General features: G+C 44.9%; 1 pseudogene; it reads right to left on the bottom strand.

Moving 5' to 3' along the window:
* Positions 1–6,084: 6,084 nt before the first annotated feature.
* Positions 6,085–7,347, bottom strand: LOC116479597 (heterogeneous nuclear ribonucleoprotein A1-like; annotated as a pseudogene).
* Between the last annotated feature and the right edge of the window lie 14,786 nt (positions 7,348–22,133).

Raw genomic sequence — 22,133 nt, 5'->3', positions numbered from 1 at the left:
TCTTGAAATAACTCTGTGGGGGTGACTATGGTGTCCCTGACACAGGAGGAGAATGAAGTGCAGTCCAAGAGCATAGAATTGGTGAATGGTGGAGTTGCAAACCAAAGCCATTTTTCTTTTTTTTAACTTAAAAAATTTTAAATTATTTTTCATAGAGATGTATTCTTACTATGTTGCCCAGGCTGGTCTGGAGCTCCTGGGCTCAGGCAATCTCCCCACCTTGGCCTCCCAAAGTGCTGAGATTCCCAGTATGAACCACTGCACCCAGCCAAAGCCCTCTTTCTCTATGCTCAAAAACTACCTCTTTTCTTTTCTTTCCTTTACTTTTCTTTTCTTTTTTTTTCTTTTCTTTCCTTTTCTTTTTTTTAGACAGAGTCTCACTCTTTTGCCCAGGTTGGAGTGCAGTGGCACAATCTCGGCTCACCGTAACCTCCACCTCCTGGGTTCAAGTGATTCTCCTGACTTAGCCTCCTGAGTAGCTGGGATTACAGGCACGCACCACCATGCTCAGCTAATTTCTTGTATTTTTAGTAGAGATGAGGTTTTGCTGTGTTGGCCAGGCTGGTCTTGAACTCCTGACCTCAAGTGATCCACCTGCCTCAGTCTCCCAAAGTGCTGGGATTATAGGCGTGAGCCACTGTGCCTGGCCAAGCTACGTTCTTTCTATTTCACTGGAGAAAATGAGTAGACCCTTGATCCAGCAGAGATTGTTCTCTCTCTCTCTCTCTCTTTTTTTTTTTTTTAATTTTTGTGAATCATGGCCCTGCACGCTGGCTCACATCTGTAATCCCAGAACTTTGGGAGGCCGAGGCGGGCGGATCACTTGAGCTCAGGAATTCAAGACCAGCCATGGTGAAACCCCATCTCTATAAAAAATACAAAAATTAGCCAAGTGTGGTGGTGCATGTCTGTAATCCCAGCTACTTGGGAGGCTGAGGCAGGAGGATGTTTTGAGCCTCAGATGCGGAGGTTGCAGTGCACTGAGATCTCGTGCCACTGCATTCCAGCCTGGGCAACAGAGACCCTGTCTCAAAAAAAAAAATTGTGAATCATTGTTTGCTCAAGGCAGAGACTGTTCTACGGGAGTGGGAAGTAAGCTAGATGAAGGAGGTGGAATCTCGTATCCTCTCTCTCATTTTCCCAGCATCCTTTGTAGATCCTCCCTTCTCTCCTCTCTGCTTTTGATCCTGGTTCCCTACTCCTGGACAGTAACGCTCTTCCCTTCCTTCTCAATGCCTTAAAAGTCTCCTCAGGGCTTGTCTCAGATGACACAGGCCTTCCCTGATCTTCTCAGTTATAATTAGTCCCTTTTTCCCTGGCATAATTTGCTTATACATTTTGCATTATAGGTTATGTTTTATATGTCTGACTTCCCTCACTAAATTGTGAGCAGCTTCAGCTGGGTGTAATCCCTGTAATCCCAGCACTTTGGGAGGCCGAGGAAGGCGGATCACCTGAGGTCAGGAGTTCGAGACCAGCCTGGCCAACATGGCAAAACCCCATCTCTACCAAAAATACAAAAATTAGCCAGGTGTGGTGGTGGGCACCTGTAATCCCAGCTACTCGGGAGACTGAGGCAGGAGGATCGCTTGAACTTGGGAGGCGGAGGTTGCAGTGAGCTGAGATCACACCGCTGCACTGCAGCCTGGGTGACAGAGTAAGACTCTGTCTCAAAAAAGAAAAAAAAAATTGTGAGCAGCTTGAGGCAAAGGACTATATTTAATAATGTGTATATTTCTAATTTATTTATATATATTTTTAGAGAAAGGGTCTCATTCTTTCATCCAGGCTGAAGTGCAGTGGTGTTATCATAGCTTATTGCAGCTTCAAACTCTTGGGCTCAAGCGATTCCCCCACTTCAACCACCTGAGTAGCTGAGACTACAGGCACGCACCACTATGCCCAGAGGTTCAAGTGATTCTTGTGCCTCAGCCTCCTGAGTAGCTGAGATTACAGGTGCCCACCACAACTCTTGGCTAATTTTTGTTGTTGTTGTTGTTGTATTTTTAGTAGAGATAGGGTTTCACCGTGTTGGCCAGTCTGGTCTCGAACTCCTGACCTCAAGTGATCCCCCCGTCTTGGCCTCCCAAAGTGCTGGGATTACAGGTGTGAGCCACCACTCCTGGCCAAACCCTTTAAAAAATTTTTGTAGAGACAGGGTCTTGCTGTATTACCCAGGCTGATCTCAAGCTCCTGGATTCAAACGATCCTCTAGCCTCAGCCTCTCAAAGTGTTAGGATTACGGATGTGAACCACTGCTCCCGGCCTTCAGTTGTCTTTTGATATCAAGTATCCCGATGATGTCAATAACTTTTATGACTTTATGCACAAAGGGTTTATAAGTATTTTTAAAATTTGTTCTTGTTACTTTATAGTCTTTTTATTTTATAAAAGTTGTCTCTGAAAATACATTTTCTAATCCTTTGTTGTTGGTGTAGAGGCATGGACTTGATGTTTGAATGTTCATCTTACATAAAAAAAAAATCTATCTGGGCCACGTGCAGTGGCTCACACCTGTAATCCCAGCACTTTGGGAGGCAGGAGGATCACTTGGGACCAGGAGTTTGAGACCAGCCTGGGCAACGGGGCGTAACCCTGTCTCTACAAAAGATACAAAAATTAGCTGGGCATGGTGGCACGTCCCTGTAATCCCAGCTACTTAGGAGGCTGAGGCAGGAGAATCACTTGAACCCGGCAGGCAGAGGTTGTAGTGAGCCAAGATTGCGCCACTGCACTCCAGCCTGGGCGACAGAGCAAGACCCTGTCTCAGAAAAAAAAAAAAAATCTAGCTGGTTTATATAATAATTCTGTTACTTTTTTGATTGTCTTGGATTTTCTGCATATGGAAAATCATATTATCTGTGAGAAATGACAATTTTGTTTCTCATGCTCTAATTCTTTTAATTTTTAAATTTAAAATATTAAATAATTTACATTTTTAATAAATTAGTTATTCACGCAGGCTGGAGTGCAGTGGCGTGATCATGACTCACTGCAGCCTCTATGTCCCTGGTTTCAGGTGATCCTCCTACATCAGCCTCCCTAGTAGCGGGATGCAGACACACACCACCACTTCTGGCTAATTTTCTGTAGGTTTTGTAGAGATGGTGTTTTACTATGTTGCCCAGGCTGGTCTCAAACTCCTAGGCTCAAGTGATCTGCCCACCTTGGCCTCCCAAAGCACTGGGATTGCAGTTGTGAGCCACCGCACCCAGCCCTATTCTAATTCTTATTCCCTTCATTTTAGCTACTTGTCTTACTGCTCAAGATAGTACACCTATTATACAATGGACAGAAGTGATGATAACGGACATCATCTTGTTTTTGGTTTTAAAGAGATGCTTCAAATACTTCACCACTGAGTACCTTAAATGAGCCAGATGCCCTTGTAAAATAACATTTGTCTTCCTGAGTCGCTGCCTTCACTTTCCCTCCCGGTCTCCAGACCAAACACCAGGGTGAAATCCCAGTGTGACCTAACTGGGAGCGTGCTACCCTTGCTAAGGGAAGAGAAGGATTATACTTGCAAATAGCCGCAAGACCAGCTTACTAAGCACTGGCAGGAACAAGAGTCGTGTATCTGGGAGAGGACCTGGAGTGTGCAGGATCAGGGTGAGTCCGTGCAAAGCCAGATGAGGGGAGTGTTTGTCAATATGGAGAGATTCTCCCATTACAATCGCATTGGCCCATGGGACCAAGTCTTGGTGGGATGGCTTTGCAGGCTTGGAATAAGTGATGGGCCTCAGCCAGCTGAAGCAGAGATGCTAAAACTGCCATGGCTCACTGTGAAGGAGGGAATCTGAAGACTCAGAGAGGTGGGCCTGCTGCAATGGACTTGCGATAGAAGACCAGGATGACCACCAGCCGACATTGGGAGGCCCCGGAGGACACCCTGCTTATAAGGGAATAAGGAATGTGGGTTAGGGGAGCACCAGTGCTTCTGGACTCCGCAGGCCAGGGTGGTTGGCGAGACAAGCTGCTCCAGAACCAGGATTTCTAGTAGCAAAAGTGATGCCGGATAGAAGCATTTAACCTGCAGAAGCGAGGTGGGCATCAAGGCCATAGCAGGAAGCAGAGCCGGAAGAGCAGCTGGAGGGTCCTTATTCCCCATGGCCTATAAAGATGGTCAATAGAACATGCTGGTCCCAGGGCAAGAGAGATGGAAACTTTCAAAAGGTATTACCCAATACATACAAAAGAGACATAAAAACATGTCAGCAGAAGGTTGAGATTAGACACCACAGTGGAAAGCCCCTTTGCTATTTCCAGATTTGAAATGGCTCTTATTTATTTATTTTTATAAATGAGACTGGGTCTTACTATGTTGCCCAGGCTGGACTTGAACTCCTGAGCTCATGCATTCCTCCTGCCTCAGCCTCCCAGGTAGGTAGGATAACAGGTACGTGCCACCACGCCCGGCTGAAGTAACTCTTAAACCAAAAACTCACTGGCTGAAGGAAGGTCTAGGTCACCATAAAGAAGGGCTCTGCAGCACCGTGACAATTGCATAGCGTAACCATTTCCCTAATCTTTTCCCCGAAGGATTTACTTGGGTAACCATAACTAAGGAAGTGGTGTGCCCATGTTTTCAAGGACTGTTGGATACAGGGCAGAGTCGGGCTGAGACTTGCTGTCCTGGACATGTGTCAGAGTAGGGGCACATGGAGATAGTGGAGTCCTGACCGTTGGAAATATTGGAAATAAGAGGTCTGGAGGGGAGACATGTGGCTGGATGTATGGGAAGCAGCAAAAAGTGTGAGAATCTTTGGTTTTGTTTGTTTTTTGAGACGGAGTCTCGCTCTATCACCCAGGTTGGAGAGCAGTGGTGTGATCTCAGCTTACTGCGACCTCTGCTTCCTGGGTTCAAGCAATTCTCCTGCCTCATCCTCCAGAGTAGCTGGGATTACAGGTGCCAGCCACCATACCTGGCTAATTTTTTGTATTTTTAGTAGACTTGGGGTTTCACCATGTTAGCCAGGCTGGTCTCAAACTCCTGATCTCAGGTGATCCACCCGCCTTGGCCTCCCAAAGTGCTGGGATTACAGGCGTGAGCCACTGTGTCCAGCTGAGAACTTTGTATCACTCGCTAATACCCACCAAAGAGCACACACCACAGAAGAGAACAATCAAGTGGACAGGATGACTGGGCCAGTAGATGCCAGCTATTTCTGTCCTCATCCCCCCAATGCTTGCACCATGGGATCATAGAGATGGCAGAGAGTTGCAGGCTACATGTTGGGTTCCCTCTTGCTAAGGCTGGTCCATCTCACAGTGGGAGCACTGAGTGCCTGGGCTCACCCAGTGGATATTTCCTGGATTCCCAAATGTGTGATAGAAATGAACATACCTAACACATAGAACCCTCACACTTGTTTCTTGATTTTTACAGTAAGGGCGATTATAGTAGGAAAAGCCAAATAGAAGCCCTTGAAATCATGAGATGAATGGTGACCCATGCCACCCTCCAAGACTTAGAGGATGTCAAAACAGCAGTCCTCATCATAGTCATCCACGTTACCTGTCTAGCTCCTATGTAACATAAATGGATGATGACAGATGACAGTGACCTACTGCAAACGTACCCAAGTGTAAACCCAAACTGCAGTTGCTAGGCCGGGGGTAGTATCTTCATTAGAGCAGATTAACACAGACGCTGGTCTGTAGGATGCAGCTATTGATCTGGCAAATGCTTCAGCCTTGGTAAGAGGGAGCCCGTTCTCTTTTTTTTTTTTTTTTAAAGACACATTTATTCAGGGTCATGATCAGACTATTACATTTAGCAATCAACAGCATGGGTGCAAAAACCAAAATCTACATTAAAGCCTTTTGTTGGAATGCTTTATGCTTTCCACTGAACAGACACTGAAAATAACCTGTTATGCAATTAGTCATCAATACAGTCTTGGAGTTTTTTGCCCATACATATATTTGTCAAAACCATGTCTTCTTTGTAGCAGCTGGACCCTGCCACCATGGTGCTTGGCTGAGTTCACAATCTGTTGTAACCTGTAGCTTCCCTGTCCCTTCTCTGGCTCTCCTCTCCTCCTCCTCTCCTAGGAAGAATTATTTCTTTCCTGGCAATAATTAAAATCTTTTGCCACTGCCATAGGTACTGCTGCTACTGGAACTGCCACAGCCACCTTGGTTTCATGGTTTGGCAAAGTATTGGCCTCCAATATCACAGGGGCCAGAGCTTCTGCCTCCAAAGTTTCCTCCCTTCATGGGCCCAAAATTTGAAGACTGATTCTTGTAATTGCCAAAATCATTGTAGCTTCCACCACCTCCAAAATTGCTTCCCTCATTACCAAATCCATTATAGCCATCCCCACTGCCACCATATTCACCACCACCACAGCTGCCACCAAAGCCACCATGACCCCTGAAGTTTCCTCCACGGCCCACCAAAACCACCCCCTCCATCACCACCGAAGTTTCCAGAACCACTTTGACCTCTTTGGCTAGGTGAAGCACTAGCCATCTCTTGCTTTGGCAGAGCTTCCCTACTTAACTTCAAAGTTGTGGCCATTCATAGGGTGGTATTTCTTTTTTTTTCTTGAGACAGAGTCTTACTCTGTTGCCCCAGTTAGAGTGCAGTGGTGCGATCTCGGCCTACTACAACCTCCAACTCCCAGGTTCAAGCAATTCTTGGGCCTCAGTGTCTTGAGTAGCTGGGATTACAGGTGTGTGCCACAATGCCTGGCTAATTTTTTGTATTTTTAGTAGAGATGGGGTTTTGCCATATTGGCCAGGCTGGTCTTGAACTCCTGGGCTCAAGTGATCCACCTGCCTCGGCCTCCCAAAGTGCTGGGATTTTAGGTGTGAGCCACTGCACCCAGCCAGGATGGCATTTCTGGATGACAATCTTGTCCACGGAATCATGGTCATCAAAGGTTACAAAGACAAAGCCCCTTTTCTTGCTGCTGCCTTGTTTCACTCATGATTTCAGTCACTTCAATTTTTCCACACTGTTCAAAATAATCTTTTAGGTGATATTCTTCAGTGTCTTCTTTAATGCCACCAACAAATATCTTTTTCACAGCTAAGTGGGCACGTGGTCTTTGAGAATCTTCTCTTGAGGCAGTTCTCTTTGGCTCCACATCTCTTCCATCCACCTTGTGTGGCCTTGCATTCATGATGGCATCCACCTCCTCCACAGTGGCATATGTGATAAACCCAAAGCCCCTGGAACGCTTGGTGTTTGGATCTCTCATGACGACACAGTTCGTTGAGCATTCCCCATTGTTTAAAATGGCTCCTCAGGCTTTCATCAATTGTTTCAAAGCCCAACCCTCCAATGAAGAGCTTCTGCAGCTGTCTGGTCTCTTTAGGAGACTCTGACTTAGACATGATGGCAGTGGGAAGAGAGAGTTTACCAGTGCTTCTTCAGTGGAATCTACAAGCAGAAAGGCAAGGGAGCCCATTCTGTCGAACCAGCATGTTGCCTGCAACTCTCTACCATCTCTAAAGTTGATTTAGCAAGCAGTATGGGGTTAGGGACTAACCCTGCCAGTAGCTGGCATCTATGGGACAAAGTTGGAGATCTCACACTTCTTGACTTCAAACTTACTACAAAGTTACCATAATCAAAACAGTGTGGTATTGACGTAAAGACAGACATATAGATCAATGGGACAAAATAGAGAACTCAGAACTAAACCCTTGCATATATGGTCAAATAATTTTAGACAAGGATGGCAATATCAGTCAATGAGGGAAAGGACTTTTTTTTTTTTCAACAAATGGTGTTGGGACAACTGAATATCCACATGCAAAAGAACGAAGTTGGACCCTTTGGTTTTGGGAATAACTCTCAAATCCATATTTTTTCCCTGCTCTCACATCACAGCAATCAACACAGAAGACTTCTGTGACCAAATATGTGGGTTTTTTCTCCCCCATCAACAATCAGTGGACACCAGCTGGTGTCCTCCAATTAAATTCCACCACTATCTACCTGGAGATTGCATCAGATCCCACAGGTTGAGGGCTCAGTCCCATAAAACTGACCCCTCCTTTCCCTCAGTTACAAGTCTGGGCCTCAGGAACTTTCGACCAAACTGGCTTCAAGTTGGGGTTCCTGCAACTCCTTCTTTGGGTTCAATTAACTTGTTAGAGTAGCTCACAGAACTCAGGGAAACACTTACTTATGTTTACCAGTTTATTACGAACCTCCATGTGTTCGGCTATCTGGAAGCTCCCTGAACCCAGTTCTCTTGGATTTTTATGGAAGATTCATGACATCAGCATTCCTTTCCCCAGGGTATAGGGTAGGACTGTCTCTGGGGAGGGCCTTAAGACCCACAATAAGAAAGGTGGGGGAAAATTAGAGTCTTGCCTTGGGGCAGATGAAAGGAAGGCAAGAGTAGGACAGAGAGATTCTGTTTCCTGAGGCCTGGCCCAGGGGCTTAACACACCCGACATTAAAATGAAAGACTCTAACAAGGACTATGGGGTTTCTGAGCCAGGAACCATGGACAAAAACGTAGGCATGTGTATATAATACTACACCTTCCCTTATACCACATACAAATAATAACTAAAAATGGATCAAAAGCCGGGCTCTGTGGCTCACGCCTGTAACCCCAGCACTTTGGGAGGCCAAGGCAGGTGGATCACCTGAGATCAGGAGTTCAAGACCAGCCTGACCAACACGGTGAGACCCTGTCTCTTCTAAAAATACAAAAATTAGCCAGGTGTGGTGGTGTGCACCTGTAGTCCCAACTACTTGGGAGGCTGAAATAGGAGACACGCTCAAACCCAGGAGGTGAAGGTTTGCAGTGAGCCGAGATTGTGCCACTGCACTCCAGCCTGGGCAACAAGAGGGAAACGCCATCTCAAAAAATAAAAATAAAAAAAGATCAAAGACCTAAATGTGGAGCTAAAACTATAAAACTCTCAGAAAACAGGGGAAAAGCTTCCTGATTAAGATAGGGGGAAACAACTAGGTTAAAAAGTGGATAAAGCACTTAAATAGACATTTCTCCAAAGAAGATATACAAATAGCCACTAAGCACATGAAAAGAAGCTCAAAGATGCCCAACATCACTAATCCTTAGGGAAATGCAAATTAAAATGGCAATGAAGTACCACATCCCACCCGTTAGAATGGCCATCATCAAAAAAACAACAAGAAAGCAATGAGCGTGGGTGAAGATGGGGAGAAACTGGAACCTTCTGCACTGTGGGTGGGAATGTAAAGCGGTGCAGCTGCTGTGGAGAACAGTATGGCAGTTTCTCCAAAAATTAAAAAGAGTTACTATATGGTCCAGTCATTTCATTTTGGGGTATATAACCCAAAGAATTGAAAGCAGGGACTTGAACAGATAGATATACACTCATGTTCATAGCAGCATTATTTATAATAGCTGAAAGGTGTAAGCAACCCAAGTGTCCATCTACAGATGTTTTCTTGTTTGTTTTGTTTTTTTTTGAGACAGAGTCTTGCTCTGTCGCCCAGGCTGGAGTTCAGTGGTGCAATCTTGGCTCATTGCAGCCGCTGCCTCCCAGGTTCAAGAGACTCTCCTGCCTCAGCCTCCCAAGTAGCTGGGATTACAGGCATGCGCCACCACATCCACCTAATTTTTTTTTTTTTTTTGAGATGGATTCTCGCTCTGTCGCCCAGGCTGGAGTGCAGTGGCACAATCTCTGCTCACTGTAAGCGCCGCCTCCCAGGTTCACGCCATTCTCCTGCCTCAGCCTCCCGAGTAGCTGGTACTACAGGCACCCGCCACGACTCCCGGCTGATTTTTTTGTATGTTTTTAGTAGAGATGGGGTTTCACCATGTTAGCTGGGATGGTCTCGACCTCCTGACCTCGTGATCCACCCGCCTTGGCTTCCCAAAGTGCTGGGATTATGGGCTTGAGCCACCGTGCCTGGCCATTTTTTGTATTTTTAGTAGAGACGGGGGGTTTCATCATGTTGGCCAGGCTGGTCTTGAACTCCTGACCTAATGATCCACCCACCTTGGCCTCCCAAAGTGCTGGGATTACAGGCTTGAACCACCAAGCCTTGCCTACAGATGAACTGTTAAACAAAATGTGGTATATACATAAATTGAGCATTATTCAGCCTTAAAAAGAATGGAAATCCTGACATATGCTACAACATGGATAAACCTTGACATTATGCTACGTGAAATAAGCTACTCACAAAAAGACAAATACCATATAATTCTATTTATGTAAGGCACTATAGGTGTCAAATTAATAGAGGCAGAAAGTACAATGGTGGTCACCAAGGGCTGGGGAGGAGGGGACATGGGTTGGGGAGCTTATTGTTTAATGAGTACAGAGTTTCTGTTCTGCAAGATGCAAAGAGTTCTGGAAATGGATGGTGGTGATGGCTGCACAGCATGAATTTTCTTAATAGCATTGAACTGTACACTTAACAATGGTTAAGAAAGGATCTTGCCCTGTTACCCAGGCTGGAGTGCAGTAGCCCTATCATAGCTCACTACAGCCCCAAACTCCTGGGCTCAAGTGATCCTCAGCCTTCCAGTGGTCTTTGTTGTAGACAACCTGATGGATTCTCATGGCACAGAAGATTAATTAAACAATGTCTTTCAATTTTAATACATTTCAGCAATCCCAAAAAAAAATAGTTAGCATGGCAAGTTTGATGTTTGTTGCATGAAGTCAGGGACCCCGAACGGAGGGACTGGCTGAAGCCATGACAGAAGAACATAAATTGTGAAAATTTCATGGACATTTATTCATTCCCCAAATTAATACTTTTATAATTTCTTACGCCTGTCTTTACTGCAATCTCCAAACATAAATTGTGAAGATTTCATGGACATTTATCCCTTCCCCAATCAATACTCTTGTGATTTCCTATGCCTGTCTTTACTTTAATCTCTTAATCCTGTCATCTTCGTAAGCTGAAGATGAATATCGCCTTAGGACCATGTGATGATTGCGTTAACTACACAAATTGTTTGTAGAGCATGTGTGTTCGAACAATATGAAATCTGGACACCTTAAGAACAGGATAACAGCGATTTTCAGGGAACAAAAGAGATAACCTTAAAGTCTGGCTGCCTGTGGGCCGGGCAGGACAGAGCCATATTTCTCTTATTACCGAAAATGGGTAAGAGAAATATCTCTGAATTCTTTCCCCAGTAAGGAATATTAATAATTAACAGCCCTGGGAAAAGAATGCATTCCCAGGGTGGGCCTCTCAAATGGCTGCCCTGGGAGTGTCTGCCTTATGCAGACGTAGATAGGGATGAAACACACCCTAGTCTCCTGCAGCACCCCCAGGATTGCTAGGATTAGGAAATTCCAGCCTGGCAAATTCTAGTCAGACTGGTTCCCTGCTCTTGAACTCTGTTAAGATGTTTATCAATGACAATGCATGCACAGCGGGACATGGAAGTTCATTAGTGATTCTAGTTTTGCCCTGACCTTGTGATCTCGCCCTGACCTTCTGCCTTGTCATCTTTTGTTGCCCTTAAAGCATGTGATCTCTGTGACCCACACCCTATTTGTACACTCCCTCCCCTTTGAAAATCACTAATAAAAACATGCTGGTTTTGCAGCTTGGGGGCCATCACAGAACCTGCCAACATGTGATGTCTCCCCTGGACATCCAGCTTTAAAATTTATCTCTTTTGTACTCTTTTCCTTTATTTCTCAGACTGGCTGACTCTTAGGGAAAATAGAAAAGAACCTATATGAAATATGGGGGGTGAATTTTTTTTTTTTTTGAGACAGAGTCTTGCTCTGTTGCCCAGGCTGGGGTGCAATGGCATGATCTCAGCTCACTGCAACCTCTGCCTCCCAGGTTCAAGCAATTCTCCTGCCTCAGCCTCCCGAGTAGCTGGAATTACAGGCACGCACCACCACGCCTGGATAATTTTTGTATTTTTGTAGAGATGGGGTTTCACCATGTTGGTCAGGCTGGTCTTGAACTCCTGATCTTAGGTGATCCACCCACCTCAGCCTCCCAAAGTAGTGGGAGTACAGGTGTGAGCCACCATGCCCGGCCACATGTGACTTTATAGTTCCTCCCAAGCTGCAGTGTATCCTTCTCTGCCCACTAGTCCAACCCAGCCTAGATTAGCAGAGCCCCAAACTATCTGCATAAATATGAGTGGTTGTAAATGATTCTTGTCTATAATCGCTGAGTTTTGGTGTCAGTAGTGTATTTCTCAGCAATAGCAAACAAATTTTTCTTTTTTTCTTTGAGACAGAGTCTTGCTCTGTCGCCCAGGCTGGAGTGCGGTAGTACAATCTCAGCTCGCTGCTGACCTCTCCCTCTCAGGTTCAAGAGATCCTCCTGCCTCAGCCTCCCTAGTAGCTGGGACTACAGGCAAGTGTCACCACACCTGGCTAATTTTTGTATTTTTAGTAGAGACAGGGTTTCACCATGTTGGCCAGGCTGGTCTTGAACTCCTGACGTCAGGTGATCCACCTGCCTCAGCCTCCCAAAATGCTGGGATTAGAGGCATGAGCCACTGCGCCCAGCCTGCAATAGCAAATAAATGTAAGTACAAACATACTTCAAATTTTAAAAGAGTTTCTAAGTTGGGCACAGTGGCTCACATCTGTAATCCCAGAACTTTGGGAGGCCGAAATGGGTAGATCATGAGGTCAAGAGATTGAGACCATCCTGGCCAACATGGTGAAACCCCATCTCTAGTAAAAATGCAAAAATTATCTGGGCATGGTGGTACATGCTTGTAGTCCCAGCTACTCAGGAGTCTGAGGCAGGAGAATCGCTTGAACCTGGAAGGCGGAGGTTGCAGTGAGCCTAGATGGCGCCACTGCACTGCAGCCTGGTGACAGAGCAAGACTCCATCTTAAAAAAAAAAAAAAAAATAAAAATAAAAAATAAAAACCCCACAAAGAAGCAGTTTCTATAATGCCTATGTACATTTTAAATAATACTAACACTAATATTAATACAAATGCTAATAAAAGAACATAAATATATTAACCCAACTTAAGTAATAAACATTACCAAATACCTTTTCCCCTTCTTTTCTCAGAGCTAATTATGATCCTGATTTTGTTAATTACCTCTTTGCCTTTCATTAATTACTTCTTTGCCTTTCTTTATAATTTTGCCAATTTTTACTTATCTCTAAGTAATAAATACATTACTGAATATTGCTTATTTTTTAGCCTTATTGTACTATGTAAACTTGGCACAAAATTATGTTTTTGAGATTTAACCACATTGATTGAGGTATTCCCTTCCCCCCACCATTTTTTCCCTGCCCTGGTTAATTGTTCCCTATTTCTGTGACCTTATTGGTTGCAATTGATTATTAATATTTCACATGAATACTTTACCTAATCTAAAGTTAACTAATAAACTTTATTCTGCTCCCAAATCAGAGAACCTTAGAATGCTTTAACATCAATCTCTCCACTCACAGTTAACATGCCATTGTTGTCCAGTAATGTTTACCTTCACACATCACCCATTATATTGGTTCACGTAATCAGTGAGTTTATATTTTCCTATATTTAGGCCAGGCACGGTGGCTCACGCCTGTAATCCCAGCACTTTGGGAGGCCGAGGTGGGTGGATCACCTGAAGTCAGGAGTTCGAGACCAGCCTGGCCAACATGACAGTCATGATTCAGCCTGGCAACAAGTAAGATCATTTCCAAAAAAAAAAAAAAAAAAAGGAGGATGGTGGTCACACCTATAATCCAAGGCGGATCACCTGAGGTCAGGAGTCCGAGTCCAGCCTGGCCAACATGGTGAAACCCCATCTCTACTAAAAAAACCCAAAAAAAACAAAAAAATTAGCCAGGCGTAGTGGTAGGCGCCTGTAATCCCAGCTACTCGGGAGGCTGAGGCAGGAGAATCACTTGTACCCTGGAGGCGGAGGTTGCAGTGAGCTGAGACTGCACCACTGCACTCCCACCTGGGCAGAAGAGCAAAACTCCATCTCAAAAAAAAAAAATGTTCCCACATTTTATTTATTCACCAGTCTTTCTTGTATCTCAGACTTCTTTGTGATCATTTCCTTTTATTGGGAATTGTATATTTTAGAGTTTTTGAGAGTCTGTTAATGGTAATTATTCTCAATATTGCTTTTTCAAAAACAATCTTTCAAAAACATCTTCAAGATGTCACAATTTTACTCTTTTTTCTTTTCAGAATTGCCTTCTTTGGGCAGGCAGTTTCCTGTCAATAGTCACTTTCTCACAGCATTAATATTGAAGATAATAATCTACAGTTTCCTGACTTTCACTTTTGCTGCTGAGGAATTAGCTGTTCATTTTATTTTCACTCCTTTGTAGATCATCTGTCTTTTCTCTCTGGCTGTTTCTTTCCGGATGCTTCTCTTTTTTTTTTTTTTTTTTTTTTTGAGACAGAGTTTCATTCTTGTCGCCCAGGCTGGAGTGCAGTGGTGCAATCTCAGCTCACGGCAACCTCTGCCTTCCGCGTTCAAGAGATTCTCCTGCCTCAGCCTCCTGAGTAGCTGGGATTACAGGTGCCTGCCACCATGCCCGGCTAATTTTTGTATTTTTAGTAGAGACAGGGTTTCACCATGTTGGCCAGGCTGGTCTCGAACTCCTGACCTCAGATGATTCATCCCCCTCAGCCTCCCAAAGTGCTGGGCTTACAGGCATGAGCCACAGTGCCCGGCCCCCGGATGCATTTAACAATTATTCTGCTTGGGATCTGTGGGACTTGCTGAATGTATTACATCAATGATCTCTGTCTACCTCCCTGGTTCAAGGTATTCTCCTGCCTCAGTCTCCCAAGTAGCTGGGATTACAGGTGCATGCCACCCCATCCGGCTAATTTTTGTATTTTTAGTAGAGATGGGATTTCACCAAGTTGGTCAGACTGGTCTCAAACTCCCGTCCTTAAGTGACCCACCCCCCTCAGCCTCCCAAAGTGTTGGGATTATAGGCGTGGGCCACCACACCCTGCTTTCTTTGTTTTGATACAGGGTCTTGCTCTGTCACTCAGGCTGGAGGGAAGTGGCACAATCTCAGCTTCCTACAGCCTCAACCTCCTGGCTCAAGTGATTCTCCCATCTCATCCTCCTGAGTAGCTGAGACCACTGGCATGTGCCACCACACCTGGCTTGTTTTTGTATTTTTTGTTGAGACAGGGTTTCACTATGTTGCCCAGGCTAGACTTGAACTCCTGACTCAAATAATCCTCCCACCTCCCAACGTGTTGGGATTACAGGCATGAGCCATCACACCTGGCCATATCAATTCTCAAAATTCTGAGTCCTACCCTGCTAATATTGCCTCTCACACACATTCTCTGTTACTGCTTTCCTGACTCAATGCATGCTGGGCCTTCTCTGCTATGTGTCTTAGCCTCTTTCTTACTTTCATTTTTTATTTTTATTTTTGGCACTGTAAGACCAGGCCCAGCTAATTTTTGTATTTTTAGTAGAGATGGGGTTTCACCATGTTGGCCAGGATGGTCTCGATCTCTTGACTTCATGGTCTACCCGCCTTGGCCTCCCAAAGTGCTGGGATTACAGGTGTGAGCCACCGCGCCCAGCTGAGCTCATGGTATTTCGAACTCTACTCTGGGGATTATTTAATACTTAAGGCCTAGTTGGTTTGAGTGTACATTTTTCCAGAAAGTATTTGTGTTTGCGTCTGCTTGGCACTGCAGACATTATCAACCAGATCCACGTTGTCTCCTCTTGCAGCTTTCCAGTCTATGCAGACCCCATCAACATGAAGATTGGCCATGAATGCTCAGGGAGAACTGAAAGACATGACCCCAGAGCCAAAGCAGAAATAGAACCTGTCTCTTTGCCCTCTGCTTCAATGAGGTCAATTTTTTTTTTTTTTTTAATTGAGACAAAGTTTTACTCTGTTGCCTAGGCTGGAGTGCTGTGGGGCGATCTCGATCTCGGCTCACTGCAACCTCCGCCTCCCGGGTTCAGACAATTCTCCTGCCTCAGCCTCCCCAGTAGCTGGGACTAGAGGCACCCGCCACCACTTCTGGCTAATTTTTATATTTTTAGCAGAGACAGGGTTTCACTGTGTTGGCCAGACGGGATTGGAACTCCTGACCTCAAGTGATCCGCTCCCCCTCGGTCTTCCAAAGTGCTGGGATTACAAGGCTGAGCCACCACACTCAGCCAGTGAGGTAGAATTTTTCTCACTTCACCGTTTCCTGGGTCTGGGCTGTGTGTGTGTGTGTGTGTGTCTGTGTGTATGTGTGTTTGGGATTGGGAGTGTTCATTGATTTGACTTCTGTTCAAATGGTGCTCGAGGCTTATCTCCCGTGTCCATAAACAAGGCTGTTCAAACAGGTTAGGTCACCTGGGGTTGGAAGATATTTTAAAGTATTTTAGGCATGTTCGAGACATTATGCGGGGCCCTTGACAGCCATCAGATATGCAGAAACTTATGTAAAAACACATCAAGTGAGACTTCACTGGATAAAAGGATTTCCAAAGCCATCTGGAGTTGGAAGGTATTTTAGGGTCAGCCACAGCATCATTGTAGGCTGGCCCCCTGAGTTTGTATTTCTGCTTCGTTCCATGTGAGCTTCCTACAACCTTATCCATTCATTTCAAAATATTGAACTTTGTATTTTCTCTAAAGTTTTAAGGCTTTATAACAGAGTTTCAGGACGTCTAGTCTGCCATATTCCTAGAAGCAGAACTCTCACTTGATTTTATGAGACACTCTGGAGTCTTGCAACGTGTCTTTCGCAACGGAGGCCCTCACATGTGTGCTGGATGAATGTGTGACGGCTGCTTTTCACATGTGAATTCCATCTCTCCTATTAGACACTCTCTTGCATTTCTTTCATGTCTGCCCTAGCGTCTAGCTTAGGGATGTGCACTTGTTAGGGGTTCATTATAGCACTTGTTGAATGAATACACAGGTGCTTGTCTTGTCTCTCTAGGGAGGGAGTTTTTTTTTTTTTTTTTTTTGAGACGGAGTCTCGCTCTGTCGCCCAGGCTGGAGTGCAGTGGCTCAATCTCGGCTCACTGCAAGCTCCGCCTCCCGGGTTCACGCCATTCTCCTGCCTCAGCCTCTCCGAGTAGCTGGGACTACAGGCGCCCGCCACCACGCCCGGCTAATTTTTTGTATTTTTAGTAGAGACGGGGTTTCACTGTGGTCTCGATCTCCTGACCTCGTGATCTGCCCGCCTCGGCCTCCCAAAGTGCTGGGATTACAAGCGTGAGCCACCACGCCCGGCCGGGAGGGAGTTTTTATAATTGTTCTTGGAAGCCTGTTTTATATATTAGTCATCTTTACACTAAAGAGTGCCTGTGAGGCCAAGTGTGGTGGCTCACACCTGTAATCTCAGCCCTTTGTGGGGCTGAGATAGGAAGGTCACTTGAATCCAGGAGTTTGAGACCGGCCTGGATAACAAAGCAAAACCAAAATAAAATAATGATAATTAATTATTACATATTATTTATCATTCTATAATAATAATTATTATTAGCCAGACTTGGTGGTGTGCACCTGTAGTCCCAGCTACTCAGGAGGCTGAGGCAGGAGGATCACCTGAGCCCAGGAATTCAAGGCTAATCATGCCACTGCACTTCAGCCTGGGCAATAGAGTGAGACCCTGTCTTTAAAAAAAAATAAAGTTTTACAACATTAAAAAATAATAATAAATAAAAAACACCCATGCAGTCTAATCAATGCCTCTTCCCCAAATGCTAACCTATTTCCCTCCCTTTTGCCCTTTGTGAATATGGAGAACAGTTGGTTGACAGTTTTCTCATTTAACAGCAATTACGTTTTTAGATACCTAAATGACGTTAAGGCAGCTCTTTAAAACATTACTTTGCTGAAGCAACCTCATTCTTCCAGTGGTAGAGAACATAATTCCGTATATTTGTGGGAGAAGTTGGGTGTGGAATAACCAAAGCCTTGTTTTGGAAGTTCTCCATCACTGAACGTGTCCTGATAGAAATAAAGCACTTAATGAGGTCGTGGACAGGTGCTGCCCGCCCAGCATTCTTGCTGAAACTCTCCCTGTGCGTCACTGGCTCCTGGGCGCGATGTTTCAGGTAACTTGGGCAAAGCATGCATGCTGCTGTGGCTCTGTGGTCAGCCCATGACGGGAGCCTCGTCCACGTTCCGTGAAATCTGTGAGTGCTGCCCGAGTCGAGCTACCGTTGCTCACCACCGCCACTTCCTGCTTCCTACCCAGGGCCGCTGCTCTAGGAGGCTGCCAGTGGCTGGGTGCGCCTGGCTTGAGTCCTCCACCCAAAGAAAATAAGGAACCTGGCCAGACAGAGGCCAAAGGAAGAGTCTGCTCTTCATGTTCCTTCTTGCTGTGGTTTTGCCCTTGCCACTTATTTTGTGGTCATTCATTGGTGAGTATTTGAGCAACATTCGTAACATGACTGGGGGCCCTTGACAGTGATCGGATGTGCAGAAACTTAGGTAAAAGCTCACTCAACAGTGAGCGAGACTTCACTTGATTAAAAAAAATGGTCCATTTCCTTTTTTTTTAACTTTTACTTTCAGTTCAGGGGAACATGTGCAGGTTTGTTATATAGGTAAATTTGTGTCATGGGGTTTGCTGTACAGATGATTTCATCACCCAGGTATTAAGCCTAGTACCCATTAGTTATTTCTCCTGATCCTCTCCTTCCTTCCACCTTCCACCCTCTGATAGGACCCAGTGTGTGTTGTTCCCCTCTATGTGCCCATATGTTCCCATCATTTAGCTCCCACTTATAAGTGAGAACATGTGGTATTTAATTTTCTTTTCCTGTGCTAGTTTGCTGAGGATAATGGCCTCCAGCTCCATCCACGTCTCTGCAAAGGACATGATCTCATTCTTTTTTATGGCTGCATAGTTGTCCGTGGTGTATATGTACCACATTTTCTTTATCCAGTCTACCATTGATAGGCATTTAGTAGATTCCGTGTCTTTGCTATTGTGAACAGTGCTGCAATCATATGAAAAAAGCTTAATATTACGATCATTAGAGAAATGCAAATAAAAACCACAATGAGATACCCGTCTCACACCAGTCAGAGTGGCTATTATTAAAAAGTCAAAAAATAACAGATGCTGGCGAGGTTGCAGAGAAAAAGGAATGTTTTTATACTGTTTGTGGGAGTGCAAATTAATTCACTAGTTGTTGAAGACAGTGTGGCAAATTCCTAAAAACAGAAATATCATTTGACTAAGCAATCCCATTACTGGATATATACCTAAAGGAATGTAAATTTTTCTATTATAAAGACACACGCACACATGTTGGCTGGGCATGATGGCTCACACCTGTAATCCCAGCACTTTGGGAGGCTGACGCAGGCAGATCATTTGAGGTCAGGAGTTCGAGATCAGCCTGGCCAACATGGCTAAACCTCATCTCTACTAAAAATACAAAAATTAGCCAGGCATGGTGGTGCATGCCTGTTGTCTCAGCTACTCAGGAGGCTGAGGTGGGAGGATTGCTTGAACCCAGGAAACAGAGGTTGCAGTGAGCCGAGATCATGCCACTGCACTCCAGCCTGGGTGACAGAGTAAGACTCTGTCTCAAAAAAAAAAAAAAAAAAAAAAAGACACATGCACCTATGGTCCATTTACTTTTGCCTGTTCAATGAGATAACCAATTGTGCCACTAGCAAGAATGAAGCTAGTTCTTCTCAAATGCTCAGCTTTGTGCTTGGAAAATGAGAAGAGACACAGGCCCTGCCTCCCTGAGAACACCTTTTGACAAATGGATTTCTGAAAAGGAATTCATTCACTTATTCAACACAGATGTTTACGTGCCAGATACTATTGTAGGCATTTGAGATACAGCAGTGACCAAAACAGACATCGATCCCTGCCCTGGTGAACGTTTGTCCAAGTTGTGCACAAATACATTTTTGTTAGTGGAAGGAGGTTTTTCAACTCCCCGGGGTGACTGTTACTTAAGGAAAGCTGACTGTGGATTCTTCTCTTCTTCTTTTAATTAATTAATTAATTTATTTATTTGAGACAGAGTCTCACTCTGTTGCCCAGGCTAGAGTACAGTGGCACGATCTCGGCTCACTGCAGCCTCTGCCTCCTGAGTTCAAACAATTCTCCTGCCTCAGCCTCCCAGGAGCTGGGATTACAGGCATACGCCATCACACCAGGCTAATTTTTACATTTTTCGTAGAAACAGGGTTTCACTATGTTGGCCAGCCTGGTCTCAAACTCCTGGCCTCAAGTGATCCACCCATCTCGGCCTCCCAAAGTGCTGGGATTACAGGCATGAGCCACCGCACCCAGCGGGATTCTTATCCTCTCTTAAGAAAAGACTCTTTCTGTGCCCATGCCAGGGGTTCCCTGGTGGTGGGAGGCAGTAGAGGTTGCTGAGCAGTGGCCGTGGAGGACCGGGTGACCAAGAGCTGGGAGGCAAGAAGGCAGTAGGGTGCAGGACTGAGGCTCCAATCCTGGTGCATGTTCCATTGTTCCACTGGACTTCGCTTACAAAACACAAATTCAAGGTTGGGCATGGTGGCTTGCGCCTATAGTCCCATCCACTTGGGTGGCTGAGGCTGGAGGATCACTTGTGCCCAGGAGGTGCAGGCTGCAGTGAGCCATGAGTGCAGCACTGTTCTCCAGCCTGAGTAACAGACCATGACCTTGGCTTCAAAACAAACCAACAAACAAAACATAAAGTCAAAGATCAAATTAGTAAGGTTTTAAATGAATAATTAATTAAACCCCAAGTGCTAGGGGAATGTGAAAACTTCCAAATGCTGGGACTTTCTGAACATGTGGGGCCCTGAGTGACTATCCTGGTTACACATCCTTGAAGCTGGCCCTGCCCAGAGCTGTTAACTGGTATGTTCTATAGGGATGGTATCTCTCTTCCTACCTTGCAGCTATGCTGTGAAGAGTAAGAGGAAGTATTCTGAAAAGTGCAAGTTCTTATATTGAGGTAAGACACTCTTTTGTTTTGTTTTGTTTTGTTTTGAGACAGAATCTAGCTCTGTCACCTAGGCTATTGTTCAGTGCCTGGATCTTGGCTCACTGCAACCTCCGCCTCCTGGGGTTCTAGCGATTCTCCTGCCTCTGCCTCCTGAGTAGCTGGGACTACAGGCGTGCGCCACCACGCTTAGCTAATTTTTGTATTTTTAGTAGGGATGGGGTTTCACTATGTCGGCCAGGCTGGTCTTGAACTCCTGACCTCAGGTAATCTGCCTGCCTCAGCCTCCCAAAGTGCTGGGATTACAGGCATGAGTCATTGTGCCCGGCCCACTCTATTGTTTAAGTCTGATTTTTTCACATCTGGTATCAAGTTAGTTTACAGAAATCACATGCATGTGTTTGGTGTTCTGTGCCCCATAGTGTAGAGTCAATTTCCCAATTCTATGGGAACAGATTATCTTAGAGGCCATAACACGTTCTTTTATAAAGGAGCCACATAGCAGACTGCAGAAGAGCTCCAGGATCAGCTTGGCCCACTAGTCTCCGTGATCCTCTTAGTATTACAGGAAAACTCCCTGAAGAGTTTTAGAACATTTTCTTGGAAGTTTGTTGGTCTTGGTGGGCAGGGGCGAGGTGGCAGTGGTTTAACGTAGTGTTACTGAAATCTGGATTGAATCCGGAGCTACTGCTTCCTAGCTGGGTGGCCTTGTGCAAGTTGCGTGAATAAGCCTTTCTTCATTTACAATAAAATGAGTGTGATGTTAATGATACCTTCTTTAAAGTTTTCTTGTACAAAGCAACAGAGGATTCTTTACATTGTCAGGTATGCAGTAGGTGCTCAGTAAACATCAGCTGTTACTATTTTTAGCTTGGAGAGGCACAAGCAAAAGACTTTCAGAGTAAAAGATAGTTTGTGCTGGTCGCTTATTTGATGAGTATTATTCCCACAGCCCAAAGTCAACGAGAGGCCAAATCTAGCTGGCTGCGAGAGACTCAAGTCTTTGGATTTATCCCATGCACTTGAAATTGTTCATTCCAAGGTCTTTGTGGAGGGAGAGGAGAAAAAAACAAACAAACAAACAAAAAAAAACCAAAACTAACCAAACAAACAAAACCAGAAACAATAACCCAAGCATCATAACTCAATTGAAATCTTCACTTTTTCTATTGTCACAGAAAGGCACAGAAGCAACACTGCAAATATCACAAATCTCCAGCACTGTATGCTGTTACTCTGAGCTGGATTTTTTTACTCCTTGTTTGCATAGATTATTCTGCTTTTAATCTTCAAAATC

The sequence above is a fragment of the Hylobates moloch genome, unplaced genomic scaffold, assembly GCF_009828535.3.
Source record: "Hylobates moloch isolate HMO894 unplaced genomic scaffold, HMol_V3 SCAFFOLD_3, whole genome shotgun sequence".
NCBI classification, from domain to species: Eukaryota; Metazoa; Chordata; class Mammalia; order Primates; family Hylobatidae; genus Hylobates; species Hylobates moloch.
The sequence above is the reverse complement of the archived record's forward strand: the minus strand, read 5'-3'. Positions and strand labels throughout refer to the sequence as shown.